The sequence below is a fragment of the Nicotiana sylvestris genome, chromosome 10, assembly GCF_000393655.2.
Source record: "Nicotiana sylvestris chromosome 10, ASM39365v2, whole genome shotgun sequence".
NCBI lineage: Eukaryota > Viridiplantae > Streptophyta > Magnoliopsida > Solanales > Solanaceae > Nicotiana > Nicotiana sylvestris.
The window spans coordinates 46,599,122-46,611,890 of NC_091066.1; positions in this window are offsets into that span (position 1 = coordinate 46,599,122).

Consider the following 12,769-nt stretch of genomic DNA (forward strand, 5'->3'; position numbering starts at 1 on the left):
TTGCAAAGAAGGAAGGATTTCCTAACCAAGTAGATGTTCGCTACAAAGCAAGATTGGTGGCCAAAGGATATGCTCAAAGGAGGGAATTGATTACAATGAAGTGTTTTCTCCAGTTGTAAAACATTCCTCCATTAGAATTATGTTGGCTTTAGTAGCACAATTGGATTTGGAACTAGTTCAGATGGATGTAAAAACTGCGTTTTTACATGGAAACTTGGAGGAGGAAATCTACATGACTCAGCCAGAAGGATTCAAAGTTGCTGGAAAAGAAAATATGGTGTGCAAACTTGAAAAATCGTTGTACGGATTGAAACAATCTTCTAGACAATGGTACAAGCGATTTGACGAGTTTATGTTGCGGCAAGGGTACAAGAGAAGCAAATACGATCATTGTGTGTATTTGCACAAGCTTAAAGATGGTTCCTTTGTATATCTTCTCCTATATGTTGATGATATGTTGATAGCTTCCAAGAATTCGGAAGAAATTGATAAGTTGAAGATTCAACTGAAGAAGGAGTTCGAGATGAAGGATTTGGGTGAGGCAAAGAAAATTCTTGGCATGGAGATAATAAGAGATAGACGTTCAAAGAAACTCTGTTTATCTCAGAAAGAATATTTGAAAAGAGTACTACAACGTTTTGGCATAGATGACAAGACTAAGCCAGTTAGTACTCCACTTGCTCCCCATTTTAAGCTAAGTACTAATATGTCGCCAATGGATGAAGCTGAACGAGAGTATATGTCAAAGGTACCATACGCAAATGTTGTTGGTAGCTTGATGTATGCAATGGTTTGCACAAGGCCTGACATTTCACAAGCTGTTGGAGTTATTAGCAGATATATGCACAATCCAGGGAAGGAGCATTGGCAAGCTGTGAAGTGGATTCTACGGTATATTCATAATACTGTAGATGTCGGGTTAGTTTTTGAGCAGGAAGACAATCAGTTTGTAGTTGGATATTGTGACTCAGATTTTGCGGGTGATATGGACAAACGAAGATCAACTACTGGTTATGTGTTTACTTTTGCAAAGGCACCAGTTAGTTGGAAGTCTACTTTGCAGTCAACAGTTGCTTTGTCTACAACAGAGGCAGAGTACATGGCTATTACAGAGGCTGTGAAAGAGGCAATTTGGCTTCAAGGATTGCTAAAGGAGCTTGGTGTTGAACAAAAAGGTATCACAATTTTTTGTGATAGTCAAAGTGCTATTCAATTAGCGAAGAACCAAGTTTATCATGCAAGGACGAAGCACATTGATGTTCGGTATCATTTCGTACGAGAAATCATAGAAGAAGGTGGAGTCACGGTGAAGAAAATTCATACTACGGAGAATCCTGCTGATATGCTGACAAAGGTGGTGACTGCGGTCAAGTTTCAACATTGTTTGGATTTGATCAACATTGTTGAACACTGAAGATTGAAGATGAAGACACAACCAAAATTTGTTATAGAGAGAAAATTGAAGACGTGGAATTTTTGCCAAGGTGGAGATTTGTTGAAATGTCAAATATTTCAGCTTCCCACATCGGTGGGTTAGCAATAGTTGGGGGGATTTTCCCCCTATAAAAGAAGGCTTAATGTTTAGGATTTAAATACACCTCTCATTTGCCTTCTCATCTGTTTAAGGCATTTGTATCTTCTCTCTTTAGTATTATTTCACTTGTATTTTGGAGTGAAATAAAATATTGGTTGTGTCCGAGGAGTAAGCAAAATTAGCCGAACCTCGTAAATTCTGGTGTTCCCTTTATTGTTGCTTTATTGTCTTATTTATTATTTAGTGGCTGTCATAATTTTTGGTATAGTAGTTGTGACTTATTCACACTATATACATTTGGCTTCCGCAACAACTTCTTCATGAAGTGGTACGTACTTCTTTATTTTTAATCAGCAGTTTAAGTTATAAAATTACTTTTGTAAGGGAGCAGTTTATCCCATTGTGGAATATTCTAGCACGAATTTGATTTTAATCGAACTCTAATGCAAATACCGATACTGCTGAATTAAATGCCCGAAAAACTAATCTTCATGCCTAAGTATTTAGAAGGGCCTAGAGCTATGGATGTGGACGCAAGGTTCGAAACCTTCATGCCTCGACAGTTGCTATCGCAGTGCTTTAGAAATGGGAAAATAGCATTTTTTATCCCTGTGTTATTGTCTTATTCCGATTTTGGCCCTGTGATATTTCGACGTTTCCAATTTAACCTTTAATTAGACAGAAGGAGAAATTTTAATTCATTTACTATCGGTGGTTAACGGTGCAAATATTCCATTCACACTGCCAAGGGCAGTTACGGTTTTCTTTGTTCCTTTCTCTCTTCAAATGGTGAAATTTTTATTACTTGATCCTGTAAGTTGAAACTGTAGCGATAGTAGTTGTAGTTGTGTTTTGCCAATGAATGTTGACAGTATTAAAGTGTGGTTACAAAAGAAATATTTAAAGAAATAAATAAACTAGAAAGAAATATTTAAAGAAATAAATAAACTAGAAACAGTGTTTTAAAAGGCTTTCTTGGGACTCGCTTCGGTGCTCATCCCAGGGCGGGCACTATCAAAACGCCATGAGGCTCACGTCTGAAACTTAGTTCTGTGAGGCTTATGCCCCAAATGCCCAATTGTGTGCCCAAAATACGCCTAACGCTCACCGCTCGGGGCTCGCTTAACAATTTTTAGCGCAAATCATGCGTCAAATTCCCTAATTAGCACCGTTGACCCTCAAATTCTTTAACAAACGAATGATTAAAATTTTGTTCATTTATAGAAATATGAAGATTTAAAGTAACTCAAAATAATAAGTCATAGTATGACATATTTTCTAATTGAAAACATCAGAGAGTGAAAATAATTTAAATAGCTAAAATTTACATCTTCACTTACTATAGGTATTCATATTTTTAGTTCTTTATCTCTCAAAATTATCAAACTTTTATTATTTTCCTATTTTGCAAGCAATTTATATTTACTCGTGAAGAGTAATATTTTAAGTTCCAATATTGATGGAGTTTATTAACTATTAACTTTTAAAGAGGTAAATTGTGTAGTTTGATGATATTTTTTAAAATATTGTGATCTTTTAATCGCCACAAAAACAAGACGTTATAGTTGATTTTTATCTTATGGTAACTTTAACACTAATGTATTGCTTCATATTTATAAACAAAATACTAGATTTGTTTTTGTTGAGTTTTTTAAAATTATTTTAAAATTTTTAAACTTTTAATCTACTTGTTGCTCCTAAACGCACACGCTAATATACGTGGTCGTATAAATAATATAAGATTGTAAGTCCGGATATCATACCCATAGGGACTTATGATTAACTATTTACCAAATTAAACTAAGACAATTAAACTATTCAAGAGATTCCTAAGGTGTAATTAGTTAACTAACCTAATTTAGAGTAGTAAACTAAGAGATTAAAGAAAATACGTCGGCAAGCTTAGATACAAATTTAATGGGCGAGAATATTCTAGAGATATGGGTTAGCTAACCATTCCGTTAAGTTTTTCACTTAAATTATCTAATTAATTTATCTAGTTTATTGGTTGACAGGATTAATATTACTTGTAGTATTCTCCCGAAGTACTACTCGCTTATTCAAGCTAACCTAATGCATATATTCCTATGGAATTAGGATTAACAAGAATGCATTAATAATTCTCGTATAGTAACCAAGCAAGACGATTAGGTATATCCCTATCTTAATCGCAAATTTGTTCCCGATACTCAAGTTCAAGATCTCGCTCTACTCAATCTTATATGCAATTTAGAATTCCCTCGCTCGAGTTCAATCCTAGATTTGTAGATAATATTAAATTAGTGATCAAGTAATCAAATAACTAAGCACAAGATTGAATAAATAAACCAATATGATAAAATAACAAGAACAATTCAAGCTTCAAACTACAACGTTCATGTAGCACCCATAACTCTAGAACTAATAAATTATGAGATTAAAGGAAGAGAAGAGAAGAAAAACTAGTTAGAAACCTCCTTCAAGCGTGGTTTTTGTTCTCCTCTCCAAAAGTGGCATGTTCTCCTCCCAAAATATGTTAGATCCCCTCCAAATTAGGTTTATATTTCTTTTTAAATGAGCTGGGGGTATGTAAGGCCGAAATAACCTTGTCCCGTGTGAAATAAGAGAATTCCCGTCATCCAGCACCCAGGGTAACATGGGGCGCTAGCCCAGGCACTGGAAAGTTTTTGCATTTGTAAACTGTGCCACGGGTAGCGTGGGGCGCTACCATTTTTTCGTTTTGTTCTTTTTTTGCTTTAAATTGTGCACTTTCATCTCGCATTGCCTTCGGGTGACTCCTACATATAAAATATCACGAATTAGAATAACTTATTACATTCCACATCAAAAAATGTACGAAACACGAGTAAAATATGAGGCAATATGCATATAAATATACATACTTTAAGCCGAATATCAACAATCCACACTTAAACTCCTGCTTGCCCTCGAGCAATGAAACTATAAACTACACCCCAACAACGTACATCTCAACTGAAGAGGAGCAGTTTATTTTTTCAACCATACACTATACCTTTGAACCTTTGACTATGGTCGGTACCGGTAATCAAGCACGAACATAAAAGATTCACATTCTTCCCATTTTAAATATGCCAAGTATATACATTTTAATTCAACCAATTCCAACAACCTAACCATAACTACCTTACCTCATGAGCCGACTTGTCAAGACCCAAAACTAATCCATCGTGATGACGCCTATTATCGAACTAGGCAAGCCGACTATTCAAACATTCCCAACACTCTAAAGCTTTGAAAGATACAGAAGCTGTTAAATTTAAGGAAAACCTTTTAAAAACAGAATAAGAAATCACAACTCAATACAAAAACACTCCCAAAATCGGGGTGTCACCGAGTACATGAGCATCTACATAGGGATAGTTCTTCTCATGTACCTTTAACTGTCTAGATGCGTAGGCAATCACCTACCATTCTGCATCAACACTGCATCGAGACCAATGCGCAATGCATCACAATACACAGTGTAAGACCCCGAAACTGTAGGCAGTACCAACACTGGGGCTGTAGTCAAAGTAGTCTTGAGCTTTTGAAAGCTCTCCTCGCACTCCTCGGTCCACCTGAATGGAGCACCCTTCTGGGTCAGTTTTGTCATAGGTGCTGTACTAGATGCGAAACACTCTATAAATCGATAGTAATACCCCGTAAAACCAAGAAAACTCCGGATCTTCGTAGCTGAAGACAGTCTTGCCAACTCTGCATTGCTTCAATCTTCTTCGGATCTACCTTGATCCCCTCACTCGATACTACATGACCGAAAAAATGCCACCGAATCTAGAAAGAATTCACACATTGAAAATTTTACATATAACTTCTTTTCTCTCATGGTCTAAAGCACGGTAATTCCCACATCGACTCTAGGAATTCACCAGAATATCGTCAATAAACACAATGACAAGTGACCAAGATAAGGCCGGAATACACTATTCATCAAGTGCATAAATTTTGCCGAGGCGTTGGTCAACCCAAATGACATCACAAGGAACTTGTAATGACCATACCAAGTCCTAAAGGTAGTCTTCGGGATATATGGTTCCTGAATCTTCAACTGATGATAGCTTGAACATAAGTCAATCTTGGAGAACAATCTGACACCCTATAACTGATCAAATAGGTCATCAATACTTGGAAATGGATACCTGTTCTTCACTGTAACCTTGTTCAACTGGCGATAATCAATACACATGCACATAGAACTATCCTTCTTATTTACAAACAAGACTGGAGCACCCCAAGGCGACATACTGGACCGAATGAAGCCCTTATCAAGCAACCCCTACAACTGCTCCATTAACTCCTTCAACTCTGGTGGGGCCATATGATATGGAGGAATAGGGATGGGTTGAGTGTCCGGTAAAAAATCTATACCAAAGTCGATATCCCTGTCGGGCGACATGCTCGGAACATCCATCGGGAATATATCTGGATAATCCCTCACTAACGGAACTGACTCGACGGTAAGAGTATCAACACTGACATCTCTCACATATGCTAGACAAACATCATACCCCTTCTCAACCATCCGCTGAGCCTTTAGAAATGAAATAAGCGTGCTAGGTGCATAATATAAAGCACCTCTCCACTCTAACCGCGACAGACCTGGCATAACCAATGTCACCATCTTGGCATGACAATCAAGGATAGCATGATAGGGCTATCACGACCCAAATCGATGGTCCGCGACGGGTGCTTGAGTCCTACCTGTCAAACACCCCTAAGCATGCGTCTAAGATATGAACCTGAATAACATCTGCTGAATTATGAAAATAACATACATGAAGAAAACATGCCAACAAGACATATGTACATCTACATGCAGAATACAGTGAGCAAGCCGGCAAGGCTGCTATATATAACTATACATCTAAAACTGAAAGCCGACAAGGCCACATACAACCCAACTAGACATCCTATCTATAGACCTCTAATAGAAATATAACTGTACAAAGATGAGACTGAGCCACGTCATACCCATTTATATACAAACATATCGTACCAAAATCAAAAGCAGCTTTGGATCAAGTGGAGCACGCCAACTCTCGCTGACCAAGGATCTTAAGAAGGGGGACCGTCAGCTTGCCTACCTGCGCCTGCGGGCATGAAATGCAGGCCCCATAAAATAGGGCGTCAAAATGAAAAATGTACGTAGTATGTAAGGTATGAAAATTAGTACGTAAAAGACATAAATGAAACATGGAATAAAGAAACATATCTTTAAATATGAATAACTTTGTAAATTCCGAAACATTTATAATGTCATGCACGTGCGTATAAATGCCATGTCATGCATAGGTATAGGTGTACATAATATCATCAAGCCATTGAGGGCATCCCATTATATCGTCCCAGCCACTGTGGGCAACATCATTTGTATATACCAGCTGATCAGGTGGTGGTGCGTATATAACGTTGTAACCTTTTCCCATATCCCATATATATATATTTACATATATACGCGTATATAACGCCATCTGGTCATGGGTCAATGCACATGTATAAATGGGTGAAATGCATGAAAAATACGTAAAATAAATCTGATATTCCTTCCGGATAAGCTTTTTCAACTACATATTATTCTGAGACCCATGAACAGAAGATAATAATAATTCATATGAGAAATCAAGAATATAGACACCCCTAGTATTTTTATGAATAGTGTAATTTGTAAAAACTGTGCGTTTGCTTTCTTCAGTATAATTTGGACCATGCCAAAAGAAATAGGGATGACCTTAACATACCTAGAGTAGGGAAAAACTCCGTATAATATTCTTGGCGAAGATTGCGCCGTACTATTTTGTAACTGCAAAATTTTATGTTGCTACGATTCTAACAATTTCTTTGGAAACCTTCGTAGATTGAATTTGCAACCCCAAAAATCGGATTGAAACTTGCTTCTGCTAACAAAGTCTTGAATGAATCAAGCTTCCGTTTCTTTGAAATTTTTGGAACGAACTAAGTTTGTGTTCCTTGAAATCTTTGAATTAGAAAAAGTGGAGAAGTATGTCTCTTGTTAGGATTTTGACGTTTTTTTGGTTCTACTTTGTCAAAAATGAATGGAACAAGACTATTTTTTCTTATTCAATTCCAATTCCTAGATTGCCACCTAGACTATATGACTACTTAGTCATTTCTACCTTTTTGTGGCTTCTTGCCACGTTTGGGGATGTAATTCGTAAATTTTTTATCCACAAATTAGCTAACTGGGTAATGTCCCGTTACCCAGTAATTAACCAATTACCTAAATAATTTAAAAATTACCACAAATTACTTAAAAATCTACTTATTTTTAATATACTTTATACATTATACTACCATGGTCATATGATACCTTGCATGGTACTAGTTCATAATTATCGGGTATTATCGCTCGACCCGTATTTTATTCTAAATTGGCCACATTCAACGAAACTTGTTTTCTTTAATTCGTGTACCTCTTTATCCTTCATAACACTTATTTATCGATTGTTATAAATAATGTAAATACATTAACGTCAAGATGATCTCATCCCCGAGTCTACGTCAATTAACTGAAGACGAAACTTTTAATGTACGAAAACGCGAGATGTAACATCTTTCCCCCCTTAGAAACATTCGTCCTCGAATGTTCAACTCTCCGTGATCTATATAACTTTGGTAGGGTCGTCTTTGTAACAACACTACTACCAACTCTCCCCGTAGAAGCTTAATAACGCAACGCCACACAGGACCATAATTATGAATAACGACAATGGCCTCACATGACCAACGATAATAACCAACACAAGAATTTATACACGTACCTTATGGTTATGACGTCTCAGTTGGACCCTTATTTGAAGGAGGAAATAAGTAGGGATATCTAGACTTTATTTCTTCCTCGGCCTCCCAAGTCATTTCTTCCACATTGTTGTTCCTCCAAAGTACTTTCACGGAGGCTATCTCCTTATTCCGTAGCTTGCAGATTTGTTGGTATAGGATGACAACCGGAATTTCCTCATATGACAAGTCCTCTGTAATCTGTACATCATCCGTGAGCACTACTCGGGTAAGAAACCCAATGCACTTCTGTAATATAGATACGTGAAAAATCGGATGGACAAACTCCAACTCCGAGGGCAATTATAACTCATAAGCTACTTGGCCCACTCTCCGAATGATCGTATAAGGCCCAATATACCACGGGCTAAGTTTGACTTTCTTTCCAAATCTCATTACACCCTTCATAGGTGACACTTTTAAGAATACCCAGTCATCAACCCTAAACTCTAAATCTCGTCGCCGCACGTCAGAATATGACTTCTAACAACTCTGAGCTATCAACAGTTGATCCCTGATCAATTTTACTTTTTGTATGGCTTGCTAAACTAGGTATGGCCCATGAAATTAAGATTCTCCAACATCAAACCACCCTATAGGCGACCTACACTTCCGTCCGTAAAGAGCTTTGTATGGAGTCATCTGAATGCTGGAATGGTAGCTATTATTATACGCAAACTCAATAAGCGGAAGATGATCATCCCAGCTATCTTTGAAGTCTATAACACAAACTCGTAACATATCCTCCAGTGTCTGAATAATATGCTCAACCTGTCCGTCTGTCAGGGGACGAAATGCTTTACTAAGACTTACTTGAGTCCCCAATCCTTTTTGGAAGGACCTCCAGAAGTTAACTGTAAATTGAGCTCCTTTACCCGAGATAATAGATACAGGGACACCATGCAGTCGTACTATTTTCTTAATTAAAACCTTTCATAATCCTTTGAGGAATATGTAGTCCTAACGGGCAGAAAATGGGCTGACTTTGTAAGCCTCTGAACAATCACCCATATCGAATCGAACTTACACTGGGTACGAGGTAAACCCACGATGAAATTCATATTGATTATTTCCCATTTACAAGTCGGAATCTCTACAACCTGCAATAATCCACAGGGTTTTTGATACTCAATCTTAACCTGCTGACAGTTAGGACACTAAGCAACAAATTCTACTATATCCTTTTTCATTCTGTCCCACTAATACGCTTCCTTGATATCATGATACATCTTGTTAGCTCCTAGATGGACAGAATAACAAGAATAATGAATTTCTGCCATAACCTGCCGATGTAGCCCTGCAACATTAGGGACACATAATCGTCCTCGATATCTGAGGACTCAATCTTCTGTAATTCCAAACGGTGTCTTCTCCTTCTGAAGGGTTGTATCCCTATAATGAACTAAAACAAGATCCTCGTATTGGCGTTCCTTTACTTCAGTTACTAAAGAGGATATTGCTGTATCCTAAATAGTAATTCCAATATCACCTGAGGCCAGTAACCGAACTCCAAGACTAGCTAGATGATGAATCTCATGGGCTATTCCCCTCTTTTCTGGCTATAAATACGATAGGCTACCCATAGATCTACGACTGAGGGCGTCGACTACTATGTTCGCCTTCCTCGGATGGTATAAAATATCAACGTCATAGTCTTTAAGTAGCTCCAACCATCTCCTTTGACGTAGATTCAATTCCTTTTGCTTGAAGATGTACTGGAGGATCTTATGATCCGTATAGATATCAACATGAATGCCATACAAGTAGTGCCTCCACATCTTTAGTACATAAATCACCGCGGCTAACTCTAAATCGTGGTTCGGGTAGTTCTTCTCATGCTTTCTTAGTTGTCTAGAAGCATAAGCCACAACATTACTATGATGCATCAGCACACAACCTAATCCAACGCCTGAAGCGTCATAATAGATCACATAACCATCGGTTCCTTCTGGGAATGTTAGAACTGGTGCTGAAGTTAATTTGTCCTTTAAGGCCTGGAAACTCCGTTCGCAAGCGTCAATCCATTGAAAATTTGCTCCCTTATGAGTCAACTTTGTTAAAGGTACCGAAAGGGAAGAAAGTCCTTCCACAAATCTCCTATAATAACTTGCCAAACCGAGAAAGCTACGAACCTCTGTTGGTGTTGTGGGTCTAGGCCAAGTCTTTAATGCCTCAATCTTTTGTGTATCCACCCGGATGCCTTCACCCGAAACTATATTCCCTAAGAAAGCTACAGAGTTTAACCAGAATTCACATTTCGAGAATTTTGCATACAACTTCCCTTTTTGTAGAGTTCTAAGCACAATACGCAGATGATCTGCATGTTCAGTCTCTAAATGAGTATACACAAATATATCGTTGATAAATACAATTACGAATAGATCTAAAAAATGTCGGAACACACGGTTCATCAAATCCATGAATACTGCTAGGGCATTGGTGAGACCGAACAACATAACCCGAAACTCAAAATGCCCATATCTAGTCCTGAATGCTGTCTTCGGAATATCTTCATCCTTAACCCTTACCTGATGGTACCTGGACCTCAAGTTTATCTTTGAAAAACACTTGGCACCTTGCAACTAATTAAATAAATTATCAATTCTCGGGAGCAGGTAAATATTCTTGATCGTCACCTTATTCAGCAGCCTATAGTCGATACACATTCGTAAGGAACCATCTTTCTTTCTCAGAAACAACACAGGTGCTTCCCATGGTGACGTACTAGGTCTGATAAAACCTTTTTTAAGCAAGTCCCTTAGTTGTTCCTTTAACTCTTTTAGCTCTACGGGGGCCATTCTATATGGAGGAATAGATATTGGAGAAGTATCTGGTAGTAGGTCAATGGCAAACTCAATTTCTCGCTCTAGCGGAAGACCTGGAAGCTCATCGGGAAACTCATGAACCATAGGGATGGATTGAATGGTTGGTGACTCTACTTACACATCCTGAACCCGAACAAAGTGATAAATACAACCTTTTCTGATCATCTTCCTTGCCTTGAGGTAGGAAATAAATTTTCCTCTCGGCGACGTCGTATTACTATTCCACTCCAAAACAGGATCCCATGGAAATTGAAATCGGACTATCTTTGCTCTACAATCAATGTTGGCATGACAAGAAGCCAACCAATCCATACCTATTATAACATCAAATTCTACCATATCTAACTCTATTAGATCTACTACAATAGATCGACCATGAACTACTATTATACAACCCCTATATACTCGCTTAGCTATCACTGAGTCCCCAATAGGTGTAGACACCTCAAAAGGTTTAACCAATTTAGGTGTTGTTCAAAACTTACTAGCAACCAACGTAATAACCTATGATAAGGTGGAACCCGGGTCAATAAGTGCATATACATCATATGGGAAGACTGATAATATACCTATGACAACATCATGCAATGACTCCTGATCCTTTCGCCTTGCTAACATATAGATGCGGTTCTGAGGATTGCTTGAACTAGATGCTCCACCTCTGCCTCTACCATGACCCATTGGTGCTTGTGGACCTTGCCTAGGGGGGCGTACTAATGATGACATACCAGTTATAGATCCCGTTGCCTGAGCTTTGCTTGCATCACCTCTCGTCGGACAATCCCTCATAACATGGTCCCGATAACCACAAGTATAACAAACACCCAATCCCATACGACACTGCCCGGTATGCTACATACCACATTGAGCACATCGTGGAAAGGGAGGCCTTATCTGACTTGACTCACCCCTATATTGAGAACCTGAGGCCCTGAAATTCTGACTAGACCCTGAATATATGGAACGATCAAATATCTTACTGCCAAACTGAGGGCGCGCGCTAGCTGATGGCTGGGCTGGATACCTCGGGTACTGTTGCCTTTGACCACCTCGAAACTTACCAGAAGGACCCGAAGACCTTGCTCTCTTATTCTGGGCCCTATCATGCTCACGATCGGCCCTCTGTTTCTATTTATGCTCCTCCACACCCTGAGCGTATACCTGAATACGAGAAATATACATGTTTAGTTGAAGTGAGACTGATATACAATCATTAAGCAAGTGAGGCTCTAATCCCATCACGAACCGGTGAACCCGATCCTCCATCTTAGATACAATAGTGGGTGCATACCTAGCCAATGAATCAAACTGAAGGCTGTACTCCCAAACACTCATGTTTCCCTGCCGAAAAGTCAAGAACCTATCAACTCTAGCCTGTCTAAGCTCTGGTGGCAGATAATGATAAAGAAAAGCTTCTGTAAACTCCTGCCATACTGCTGGAGGGGTATCCTCACCTCTAGACAATTTCCAAGACTCGTACCAATTAACTGCAACATCTCGGAGTCTATAGGAAGCTATCTCAACTGACTCAGTCCTAGTGGCCTTCATTACCCTTAACGTCCTCTGCATTCTATCAGTAAATACCTGAGGGTCCTCG